Genomic DNA, 12,389 nt, shown 5'->3' on the forward strand with positions numbered 1-12,389 from the left:
CCCGGGCCCGGCCGCTCCCTCCGCGGCCCGCGCGCCCTCGGAGCGCGACCGGCACCGGGGGAGAGTTGAGTGCAAATCCCGCAGAGAGCAGCAGTGCCACGGGGAAGCGGGGCGATTTGCGCCGCACGGCAGGGCCTTTGCTYGGGAAACGCAGTGCCAGCACCCACGGGTGCCGAGGCTCAGTGTGTGCACACAGGCTGTGCCACCGTTTCACAGCTAAGCACCAACACTGCATTCCAAATCCAGGTCTCCTGYGACCCTGTCAGGRYAKCAGCCTGTACCCCGTCCCCTTCCARTCTCAGCYGTGGTGCAAACAAGGGCCTTGTGCYGYGTCCCACATGCTGGATTTCTCTGCTTGTGAGGCCCTTGGTGGTCTATCCTAGTCCTAGGCACCCTCCTCCTCTGTGCCAGACCCTGAATGCCCCTCTCCAGRTCGCTACCCTGCTCTGGTCATACTCTGGTYATCTCACTTGTATGTGATGAGACTTGCAAAGCTCTGTGGTTGTCCATAGGTCCTAAAGGAGATGGACCCACGGATTTACCTTTGTTGTGGTGAGTTCATTTGTTCTRGAGGGTCAAAATGATGTCTTCATTACAGAGCTTTAGTCTGCTCGCCAACACCTTTCATACTTGGAATTTAACTAAGCTGCTAGAAAGCAGTAAAGGTCTCAGGGAATGGGCCCCTGGGAGCTGTGCTCCTGAGGACACATGGGCAGTGTATTGACTAGATGAGCCTGAAGATGATGCTTCTGAAGACGGTAGAATCACTGAGACAGAAATCCAGAGCGAGGACTACTGTCCGAATGCCAGGCTGCCTCGGTGATAAGGGAAATGTGGAAAAAAAAAAAACATGCAAATGTTGTTGTCATTGGACCAAGAACTGTAGATGTACATTTTGAAAGGCAGACCCTTCTCTCTTAGGCAAAGACACCATATTATCTGTTGAGAATGGGACTATAATGAGAATATAATCTGTTGGAAATGGGACTCTTAACATGCATCAGTCCAACTGTTCTTTTCTTGTAGAGTTTCTTACTTTTTCCCTCTTGTACAGGAGAAGATTYCTAAAAACAAAACTTATTTTTACTACTTCAAATATCAACATTAAGTACCTCTGTCTACAAAATCCTTGACAGCAATTACATGCTTTCTATGCCATGTCCTCAGTATGAAAATTACCCTGCCATTACTTATCCCTGTTGACTGTGTTCCTTTACCATCCATTACCATTAACCTGGATTGAGTAGAATTTGGAGTGCTATGAAGTGCCTCTTACAAAGAAACAGAATTTTGAAGGACCTGCAGGTGCTACCACAAGGTAAATAGCTCATAGTATTATTAGTATGCATTTTTCAAGTTTTCTAATATATTCAACAAAGCTTATTAATCCTTTATCCATAGTAATAAATTATCTCCAACATACTAAAAACTGTTTACTTGTTTTTGAGAGTCTGTGGACTGAAGCCTTGAGGATGCCCTTTCTGCAGGTAGGAGGCACAAAGGAGGGGCTCTGGCTCTGCTTCTGTGRTAAAACTGAGGAGCTGTGCTGGGAACTGGAGACCATCAGAACTTAAAGATGCCATAACTGGCCATGTTCTGCTAGGACCTACCCCCAGCAACTGCAGGCTGGCAAAGCGTGGCAAAATCATCACCACTTTATTTTTACATTAGTTGATGCTGCCCCTTCTAGGTACAAAAGCATAGTGGAAAGTAATGACACGGCTGCAATTTCAGCTTATATTTGTCTTCTAGGGTTAACAATTAGAAATATTCTATTATAAATGGTCTAATATGCCAGGCAGGTAGTAAAATTACATTTTTAATCTTAATTAAAATGTGAATATCAGTATGTTCCAATAGGAATTTTATTTAAGCTTCCAGGGATACAATCACAGTGCTAAGTTGTAGTTTTACACCTCTTTGCACCAGCTTCACTTAACTGGTTTGATTTTTAACTATGTCACTAACAGCACTATGGAGAATGAATAAGACTATTAAAAGCTTAATGTATTTTTCATGGGCAGGTTGTTTGCATTTCTGATGCTTATTTTGAAGTCTTGTATGACGAGAATATTGGAGATGATAATTCATTAGCATGCAAAATCTAAAAAAAATACTATGAGTTATCCTGGTTTTAAGGAAGATTAGTTACATTCTAGATCTAGTTTGGTTCTTTGAAGTGTGCTGAGACAGTCCAAAATAAAAAAATACAGATTTCTGACATGAAGGATGAAAGCGGTTTTCAGAGAACACAAATTATTTAAGTATATTAGGGTTTAATAGGCCATCACCTTTTGCAACTCTTCCATTATGAAAAGAAAAAAAAAAAAAAAGAAAGAAAAAACCCTACAACTGTTCATTCTTACCTGAAAGGAGGCTGTAAATGAGGCAGCCAGACCGTTTTCAGAGGTGCCCAGTAATGGGACGAGAGGCAGTGGGCACAAACCGAGGCACAAGCAGTTGCCTCTGGGCTTGAGGAGACCTTCTTTACTGTGAGCACAGGTTGCCCAGGGAGGCTGTGAAACCTCCATCCCCAGAGATGTTCTAGGGACAGGGGCCTGGGCAGCCTGGTGCAGGGGACACTGCCTGAGCAGGGGCCTCAACTAGACGGCCTCCAAAAATCCCTTCCAACCTCAGCCATTCCGTGATGGTGTGATTTTCCAAATTCATCTCCCTAAATTCCTTGGTGACTTAATCTGTAATGGGAGAAAAGGGAGAAGCATCTTACCTAGTGATAAAACAATTTCAGGCAGAGAAGATTGGGTTCCTCTCAAATTAATTATGTAAAAGTAACTGTAGACAGGTACTGTGCTGTCCAGGTCATGTTAAGAAAGTACATGATTGTAGAAGATTAAGTAAAACCTCAATCACGGAATTGGGGACAACTTCAAAAACATTCTSTTCCTTTTGTTTCACTATGGAGATCACAGCAAAGGCTTAAAGCTCTTTGCAGCAGCGTAGCAAAACAGGATGTTGTTGCCTGCACATGAAATGCATGACAGCGTTCAGTTTTTGCAAAGACAACAGAGAGCAAGTATTGCACAGAGTAGGACGCTGACCAGGGAAAATAAACGTGTCCTTCTGTGTCCAGCCACCCACAATTGGCTCAGAGGGCCAGGAGGTGAAGGGCTATTCTTTCCATGTGCTAAGGCTAGTGCTGTGTGAAGGGGAAGAAGAAAATCAGCAGAGTGAGGCCRGGGCCTGAAGTAACAGGGCTGTTGTAGCTACCGCTCCATAACAGCTAGCGAAGAGCCCATCTCCTGCTGCACGAGGGATAGCCAAGGACTGCAGGATGGGAGGAGGAGACAAGCTCTCCTGGTGGCACATGGTGCTCAGATGCTGACCCACAGCTGCCTTTACACTTGGCTCCAGTCTGCTCTCACCTTGGTTATACTTGTTTTTTTTTTCTGGCTGCCTTTAATCACTCCTGTTTCAGTGAAATTCTGCCCCGTGAAGCTGGCAGCAAAACACCCGTTGTCCTGAATACGTCTAAGTCCAACCCCTGAAAATGCCCTAGAAGTCACAGCACTAGYGTCCAAGATCGACAGCCCCCAAACTAAAATGGCCTGTGGCAGTTTCCTACAGCAATTTTATTGACTTMAAAATTTCCTTCCCCACCATCCTTACAGCAAATCTTGATACCTGTGTTCAAGGTTGTAGCTCTAGTGCAGTATCCTCCCTTTACAYGTCTAATTCTCCACATATCTTGAACAAGATAAAATCCGGAATACAGGCGGTCCTCTGCCTTCTGCTTCCCTTCTCTTTGCTGCTCTCCAGGGGTACTGCTGGCCCTTCATTTACTTATGGATTGGTCTAAGCTCATTAGTGTAATCGAAGGTAATCCCTATATCCTCCTGGCTGGTTGACAGAAGGAGTACAGTTCTGATTGCTGTCAAGAACGGGTGTAGTGAACACCATCTGAAATACAGTAATMGGAACGGATTCCCTACGCACACACTTTCACAGCAGCTTGCTTAGCTGGCTATGCCCTGAAGCACCGTGTCGCTGCTGGGAACACAGCTCCGCTCAGCTGACCACAGGCCTGAAAACAGCCCTGCAATGGGTGTCACTTCTACGGGATTTACCAGCCCCAGCTACCGATGAGTAGCAGGAAAAACGCTGGGAACACTGAGCAAAACACCCAGGGCTGATACATGAGGTTTAAAATGTTGAGGAGGGGGAGAAGATCCCCATGTGTCTGTTAGTATCCAGTCCCTGGATCTCTAAACTCTGAAGTTTTCCCCCCAAATGAGATGTTAATTAGCCAGTTCTTCATTCAGATGCTCATTAAACAATATTAACTGTTGTGGAAAGGCACCCAAAACCTGTGCTGTTTATGCTAGTCTGTTTCTGTGGAAACTGTGGGAGTGGAAGAGGAAAAATGGGGGAGGAGAAGGAGAGGTGAAGTGTTTTTGGCAGAGGTCCTGCTGGCCAGTCAGACTGGGGATCAGTCAGAGAAGCCCTGAGTGCCAAAGTCCAAATGGTTCTGCTTCCTCCTCTCTGTAACTTGGGATGAGGGAGGAGTCTGGTGCACAGACACCATTCAAAAGGTGATTTCTTAAGCAACTTGTATTTTTCCCTAAATTTTACTCATATTAAACACATGATATTTAGAGATACTTCAGGAAACAAGAATTCTAGTCAATTAGTCAATAGCTAGCCAAAGTGCTAGAGCAAGGCTTGTCCTGGAAAGGTCCTTCTGTTGCTATGTCCATATGTTGCACAGTCAGTGGTTTTCTAAAAAGGGTCACTGTATCTTTGAGGACACTCTCCCAAGACCGAAAAAAACCAACTTTTTTTTTTTTTTCCATTCAGAGGCTTCCAAAATATAGAATAGCAGAGAAGCAGACAGATGATATCATGGTCATTGGGGCTGCTCTTGTTCTTCTGTGTCCTAATGTTTTCGTAAAGCACAGCTAAGTTGCAGTTCAAACTGATCCTTAGGTGGTTTTTAATTTGTAAGCCCTTCTACGCTTTTAAAAAGTGCTTATTGTTTATGGTTGGCAAGTCTGACCGTGCCCCTCTTCAAGTTGTTCAGGCTTCGAGTTGGATAATTCAAGAAATAATCTGTTTGCTGAAGTGCTCATTGCTGTGCCCTGCTCTGTCATGAATAGGAAGCTCAGGCCGCACAAAGACGTTATTGATACAGCCAGAACAAGCAAGAAGCACAAAACGCTGAAACACGCTCTTAATCCAAGCCAGGTAATGCAGAAAGTCATCACGTTTGTATTAATAAATGCATTAGGAGACAAATTAGCCTTTTATTCACCATTAGCCATAAAATTCATCAGGCGCAAACCAGAGGGCATTAATCAGAAGCCATTTGACTCTACGCTCCTCCCGGCAATCGGATCTGGAACTGCTACTTATGAACTGAGAAAATGTTTGCATTACTTGCCAGAGCAGTTTGAAAGCTCCCTTTCTTCTTAAGTCATGATGCTGATGCTAAGTAAACAACATTTTCCAGCAATACTAGATCCTTACTGAACTGCAGCATCGAACTAGCTAGCCCCAGGCTCCCAGCAGCCATAGGTGGCCACTGCTATACCTGACGTGACTCTACACCACACACTCTTCTCACATAAAACAGTTCTTTGCATAAGGCCCAGTAAGTTTGGAGCCAATATTAGTCATCACTAGTCAACAACTAATAATTGCAGTCACTGCCTTGGTCTTAGTTCTCCAGCCCCAGAAGCAGAATGGAGGACAGAGCACCAATTACAACCTGCATTGTCTTCTACAGATGCATCCTGTGCGTTTCCAAGTTTATTATGCTTTTTCTCCCACTGACAGTCTGTAGTTTAAGAAACACCAAGGTGTTCTTCCCTTATCTTGAAACAATTTTAAACACAGCAATTCATAAAAATGCACCCTCAATGAGGGGGCAGCTTGACTGCCTGCATGGTTGCAGTTGGAACARTGTCCCTTAAGCCAAGTTGCAGCTCAAACTAACATATCATGATTTGCTTTAAAGAATAATATGCTAAATTCTGAATTTCTGTTGTGAGATGAAACAGTTCACAGCACGAGCTGCACTTTAAGAGCTAAGAATGTAGATCCACACAACACCTGTTTTTATTTRTCTTCAAATAAACGTGAGACACAATGGCAAAAGTGTGCCCAGAATTTAGAAGAATGCAGTTCAGCTTGTCARCATAAAACCAAGTGGAGAGAACTAAACTGGGTGCAAGTGAGAAAGTATTATCTTAAAATCATTAACTGAAAATATCACTGCTTCTGGCAGTATCAAGGTRTAAGGTTCAATATTCATTCAAAAAACTAGTCCTCAGTGTAAACCATAATATATTAATGGGATATATTAATATATGGATATATTAATGGATGGAGTTTAAAATAAGTTTGACCATTGTATCAGTTGCTGATCATTCAGATTATCAAATTGGAAAGCCAGAACTCTTTTATTTGCAGATCATTAAATTCTCAAATTTGGAAAATAAACCAAAATCCTGAAACAGTGTCCTGAAAATATAATCATTTATGATAGTCTCTTCTAATTTTAAATATTGATTCAAGTACAACAGGTACCATCAGAACATTTCTGCTTGGCCCAGCAGTTCCTCCCAATACCCTCAGTTCCCTTCCATAATTCAAATGTCCTCCCTGCACCTTGCAATATTCCTTGCTCATTTGTGCATCCTTCCAGGAAGAACCTTTGTCCTTTATTTACTTTTTTCACCTTGTTGCCTGGACCAGTAGTAGAAGTCAACAGCAGCATCTCTCCTATGATCTTCTTAGGATTTTTGAGACCTGCTGGATTCAGACAAAATTGGACAATGAATTCAAAAATGATCAAATGATCAGATATGCCAATAAAAGTTAATGCAAGTCCTATCCAAGAAACTAAAATGCAAGGAAGGTAGCAGTTAGATTGGCTTTTGGGATGATTCACTCTTTTTAGGTATTTAAACTAATTTAGAATATTAGATTGCATGCGCTTAGTATGAATAACTCTCTATTTCAGAAAAAAAAAAAGCTTATCATTTAGAGAGAAGTGGAATGAGTTATGAAATTAATAAGTCAATCAGAGYTAAAGCTTTAAAAACCAAACCAGAAAAAAAAAAAGACATTTTTCAAATGGGTGGTGCTAGTATTTGTTGACATTTTAAAATGACTGTGTTGCAAGCTGCAGTACTCATGGAGGTGAGTATTTCTGCTTAGGCTCGATATTTCTACCTAGGTTCAGTGATTTTCCAATTTAATTAAATACTGTTTGAATAACAAAAACCCTTAAGTTTGTGGTTAATTTAGTGCCTGGTCTTCATTAGTCGATAGTTTTATACCTTAGAAAACAGATAGAAATGCAGCATAGTACAAAACATTTTTTTTTTTTTTTTTTGAGATCACTGTTTTGCCTAGTTTTCAGACATTGCAAGCAGAAGTTTAGAATAAAGGTGCTTTCTTAAAGGATGAATGTAATAAAAATAAGACTATTTTTAAATTCTAGGTGCTGCTATGTACAACTAGGGTTTATTCCTTTAACTATAAGTCAAGCATAGAAAGCCCTGACAAATGTATCTCCTAAGAAAAAGGAAATTAATGACACAGTACTTCAAGAAAAAGAGGGAAATTCTCATTCCATCCATCAAGACCAGCTGGTGGGGAAATTAATATGTGATGGGATTTCATTTCACATGACACTAGCTGAGGCTGCAAACTGTTGTGACATGAAAAGTTGCAGCTTAGGGTCCAAGACTGAGGGAAATGGTTCTCAGCCCTGCAGATGCTGCCAAGGAGCAACTTGTATTAACAAGTTGGAGCCAACTTGAACTTGCCACCTTGGATTTGCCACCGTTCCTTCTCTCCTCCTTTTCCTCTCCTCCCCTTCTCTCTTCCCTTTCCCTTTCTCTTTTCCTTTCTCTTTTCCCTTCTTCTCTTTTCACAAAATCAGAATACATGTTTGGTAGAAATGATCCTAAACCAGCAAAGATTAAAAAGACAATAAAGCCCTGGAGATAACCCATGCAAAAAAAAAGACATGGATCTAACATCAATCACAAGTTGCTCCTTACCCTCATGACCCAAAGCAGCAAATGCAGCATCTTTATCAGACTGTAAGTGATATAGAGGGGACACCTATTTCACATGACCACGTCGAGCAGCTCCAGAGTTTGAAGAGTGATGGCCATCCATAAGCTCCTGAAAGGCACTCAGGGAGATGCAGGCTTTTCCCCTGATGTCCAGGCTGATCTCGAAAAAGGAGAACGGGATGCTGAACGTGCTCCATTACCACTGCAGTTATTGTTAACTTCACTGCAAATACCATCTTTATATATGTGCAGCTRGATTCCCAGTAACAGAATTTTTGTTTTAAACTACGTATGACTTTAGAGAAAAGAAGAAATAAAGCTGAGACAGGAAGCTGTATTCAAAGTTTTGAAGAGAGTAGACAAAGATGATATAATGATAGTAGTAGATAAATCGGTGTGTGGACAAAACCATTGGCAACAACCCATTTCCACATGCATTTTAAGCAACATTTCAGGGGGAGAGGCAGACAAGGAATCTCCCAGGGATCCAGTAAAGAGGCAAGTCCCAAGTGTATGCAGTGGGCTGAGTGCTGCAGTCACAGTAACATTGCCTGCTGATGTCCCCAAGAAATCGTGGAACACTTGGTTCCGTTTAATATAAACAGCATGGAGCATATTGGTAAACAAGTGGATTTGGATGTATCCTGCRCTCAGCTCATCGGATGTGCAGTCTTTTATATTGTGCAATTGTTTTTCTGCTGGGCCTTCTTAAGAATATTAAGTGTATTAGGTTTATTGAGCATTAAGTGTAATTCATAAATTAAGACAAAGGAGGAGATTTTAGGAAATAGGATTATGTGCCCCTCGTACACAGTGTTTGAAGAGACTAAGAACCCTTGTTTCCAAAGCAGGTTAAGGCCAGGTATCTGGACAAAGAAATCACTGTCCGGCACTGGATTCCCACCTTACCAGCAAATGAAATAGCCACAATCCTTTGGTTTTCTGCAGAGTCATTCACCTTCCTCTGGCTGTGGGCTCAGAAAGTATAAACAAGCTGAGCCACAGAATTGAGAGCAGCCTTGTTAGCAAAGTACTGAAGGTTCTTGGACATGACTGAAAATCCTGGTACTTAGAAGTTACTGTAGATAGAAGGACTCACTGTGTGAGTGAAGTTTTACAGTGCAGCTAATTGCAAAAGGGATTGGCTTGAGTAAACACTGATGAAGACAGACATACTCTCAAGTGACAATATTTACGCTCCGTTTAGATTGTAATATTTTGCAGCTCTGCAGGCCAAACTATGTGAATATTTTTTACTGCAGTCATTTATATGATGACTACAATGAAATACAGTCACTACAATGAAAGGCAAAGTGGGTGTAAAACATGATTAAATCAAAACTGAAATATCAAACCCACTGAATTCATTTCTAAGAAACAATGTACAAGACAAGAGGCAGTGCATTACTTCTGTGTGCTTTGGATGAAAATGTAGCTGACTTTTTAGAATAGTTTCACTGTTATGTGATGTTATTCATCTTATAGTAGGAACACGGGGAATTTCAAGAGCCCAGAGGTGGATAATCAGCCTTTATTCAGTTCTTTGAAATTAGATCATTCATGAGTGTTCTTTATAAAGCCTGGGAAGAGTTATTAATAGTGGTTGGCTGACAAGTCAACCCACTTCTGCTTTTCTAAAGATTACCTATGCCATATTCTGTCTCTAAACAAATCATTTGATTGTAAAACAAATGTTTCTATATTGCATAGATATGATATGGGCATATCTAGCCAAAATTAAACTGACAGGTTAGATTACACATGTTATGAACCCAGCTAATAGCACTGATGCTGATTGAAGTTGGCTGGCATTTCACTTTGTAAGATCCCGTTGCTGTTAACTCTCTAAAATTTTAATCATGAGATGAAATATCCTATGCTGAATAATAAAATGGTAAAAATCCTATGCTGAATAATAAAAAACATTTTAAAGAACGTTGTTTTGATCATATTAGAAAAAAACTACGATCTTTCCTTGAAATGCTCCTGTAGGGCAGTAGGTCCTTGACTTCACTATGTAGTCAAGCCTAACTAAGCCAAACTGGCATCGTTCTGTGCTGTATTGGTAAACAATATCATCCTGGTAACTGTAGCTGCTAATGCACATTGACTCTGTAACTGAGACATCAGCTACCAACAGTTGTCCCCGATAGCACAGGACAAACATATTCTGTTGTCTAGATTAAGTTGCCAAACTGTGCCCAGGCAAACCAGCTTGGCCTGTGCTTCTGTATTCCCATTCCTCTGCGAGGGGGTTAGTTTGGGGTCTAAAATAACCCTGCTCCAGGTTGAGGTGCCTCATTGCAAGGTAGTGGCTGTTCATTTCCAGGAAGGTGGTGGCGGAGGTRAGGACAACACAGCCTTGTTGTGCTGAATCAAAGGACAATTCTGGGACACTGGGGACACAACATGGCATCATCCTACTAGTCAAGTGAGRTCTGATATTTTGAAGGCTGTGTAAACATCTTCATGTAAGAATATAGGGTAGATTGTGGGGGAGAAAGAGGCTCTATCCTTCAAAAGAAAATGGCTCAGTTACTTCCTTTTGTATAAAGCTTGAGCTATGCTGTCTTTTATTTTGTTCCTTGTTGTTTTCATTGTGACTGTGCGTGTTGTCCAAGCCGAGAGGGAAGGAAGCTACGTACACCCTGTGTCTAATCTCCACTGCACTCTTAGCTCATTGGTTGTGAATCTCTCCCTTTCAGTATATTCAGGAATTGAAATTTCACAGAAAAAAAAAGGCCTTACCATCAGATTTGGGCCTTTGCAAGCCCTGTGAAAAAATTCTCAAATTTGGCCAAATTAGGAGACTTTGTTAAACTGCACTTGGTACCTGTTGAGAAATGTTGAGAAATGTTGGAGCTTAGCACCTAAGGCTCAAGATATTCCTTGTTCACGTAACAGATCCATCTCTTACATGTCTGACCAGACTGCAGCAGTGTCATTCCCAGCAAGGTGGGCATGTGGCCAAACCACAGCTGCATCACTGTTGAGGAATAATCCCTAAAATTGCCCATACTGAGCTTTGGATCAGGAAACTGGGAGCAGTCACTCCAAGAGCTCTCTGGGATCCTCTTGTCCCTTGCTGACATTTAATCAGTGTGAAGGAAGAAATGCACTGATTTAAGTAGATAAGAAGAAGGCAACAGATTGGGACAAGGAGATGAGGGAGGTTGATATAAGAAGTGTAGGATGAATAAAGAGTTGGAAACCAGAAGGAAAGGGAGCTGAGGAAAAAGACTAAAAAGAGAACCCAGAAAACTGGAGGATGTTGATATGAAGGGGTGCTTGGGAGCCTGCTGGAAGTAACAGGGAAAGCYGGAACTTGAGAGAAATTAAAGTAGGAGGAAGGAAAGATACAGTGAGTCATTCTGGAAAACTTTCCATACTAGATCCGCTAAACCCAGAAGAAATATTTAGCATAAAAGTACTGCCACAGTCTGTCCTATCCTATTTCAGATCTAAGTCCTGCCAGTTTATGTCCTATTTTACACTAGTACAATACACATCTGGGTTGATCCAGCTATTTCGGGACATAGGCAGATCTTTAATGTCAAACTGGTGTTAAACTCATCTGCTTTGTCTTTTATAACTTGCTTCCTTTATTAATTACTTGATAATCAGGAATTCTGTATCGATGTTGACTCTCTGCAGCTGATTTACACTGTCCCTTTTTACAGATGAAGCAAGTGAGTTGGATGAATCATGTAATTTGCTTTAGGAAGAGGACAATGAATCAGGAATTCGGGAGGTTTTGATCTCCTGTTTTGTCCAGAAATTCCAGCTCATGCTTCCTGCTGTGTTTTTCTGCAGTTGCAGTGCTGAGATAACAAGTCTAATTTTTTTTTAACGTGTGCATTTTTCCTATTAGTATGAACTGAAGTTATACTCAAGCAGCGATGAGCCAACTGTCCTCCTGACTTTAAAAGCAAACCTAGCTCATTAGTTACTGTTGCTTAATACTTCCTGTTCACTTGCTGCCTCCGTTCCTCAAACCCAAGCTGAGAATTGTCCTCTTTGTTTTGTTTACATAGCAGAAAAAGTATGTTTGCAGCCCCAAAATTCTTTAAATGAACAAGAGAAGGGTAGGCTAGTTGTTAGTATGCACACACAAGCAGATCCTACTGGAAAGCAATGTGGCATGGGGGTGGGAACTGAAGGAACAAGTGACATTCATGAAAGGGGAGAGGATGGGAGGGCTGGACYTGCATACAAATAAGAATTCTCATTTAACTGGGTTTTTCTCTACGCTGCTTTTTCCCCTTTCCACCACCCCTTGTGTTTTTGCCTCTCTGCCCAAYGCGTTATTTCATGTTTGCTTCCGTTCTGTGCAAGAGCAGC

The sequence above is a fragment of the Nothoprocta perdicaria genome, unplaced genomic scaffold (genome assembly GCF_003342845.1).
Source record: "Nothoprocta perdicaria isolate Ctin4 unplaced genomic scaffold, notPer1 scaffold_44, whole genome shotgun sequence".
NCBI classification, from domain to species: Eukaryota; Metazoa; Chordata; class Aves; order Tinamiformes; family Tinamidae; genus Nothoprocta; species Nothoprocta perdicaria.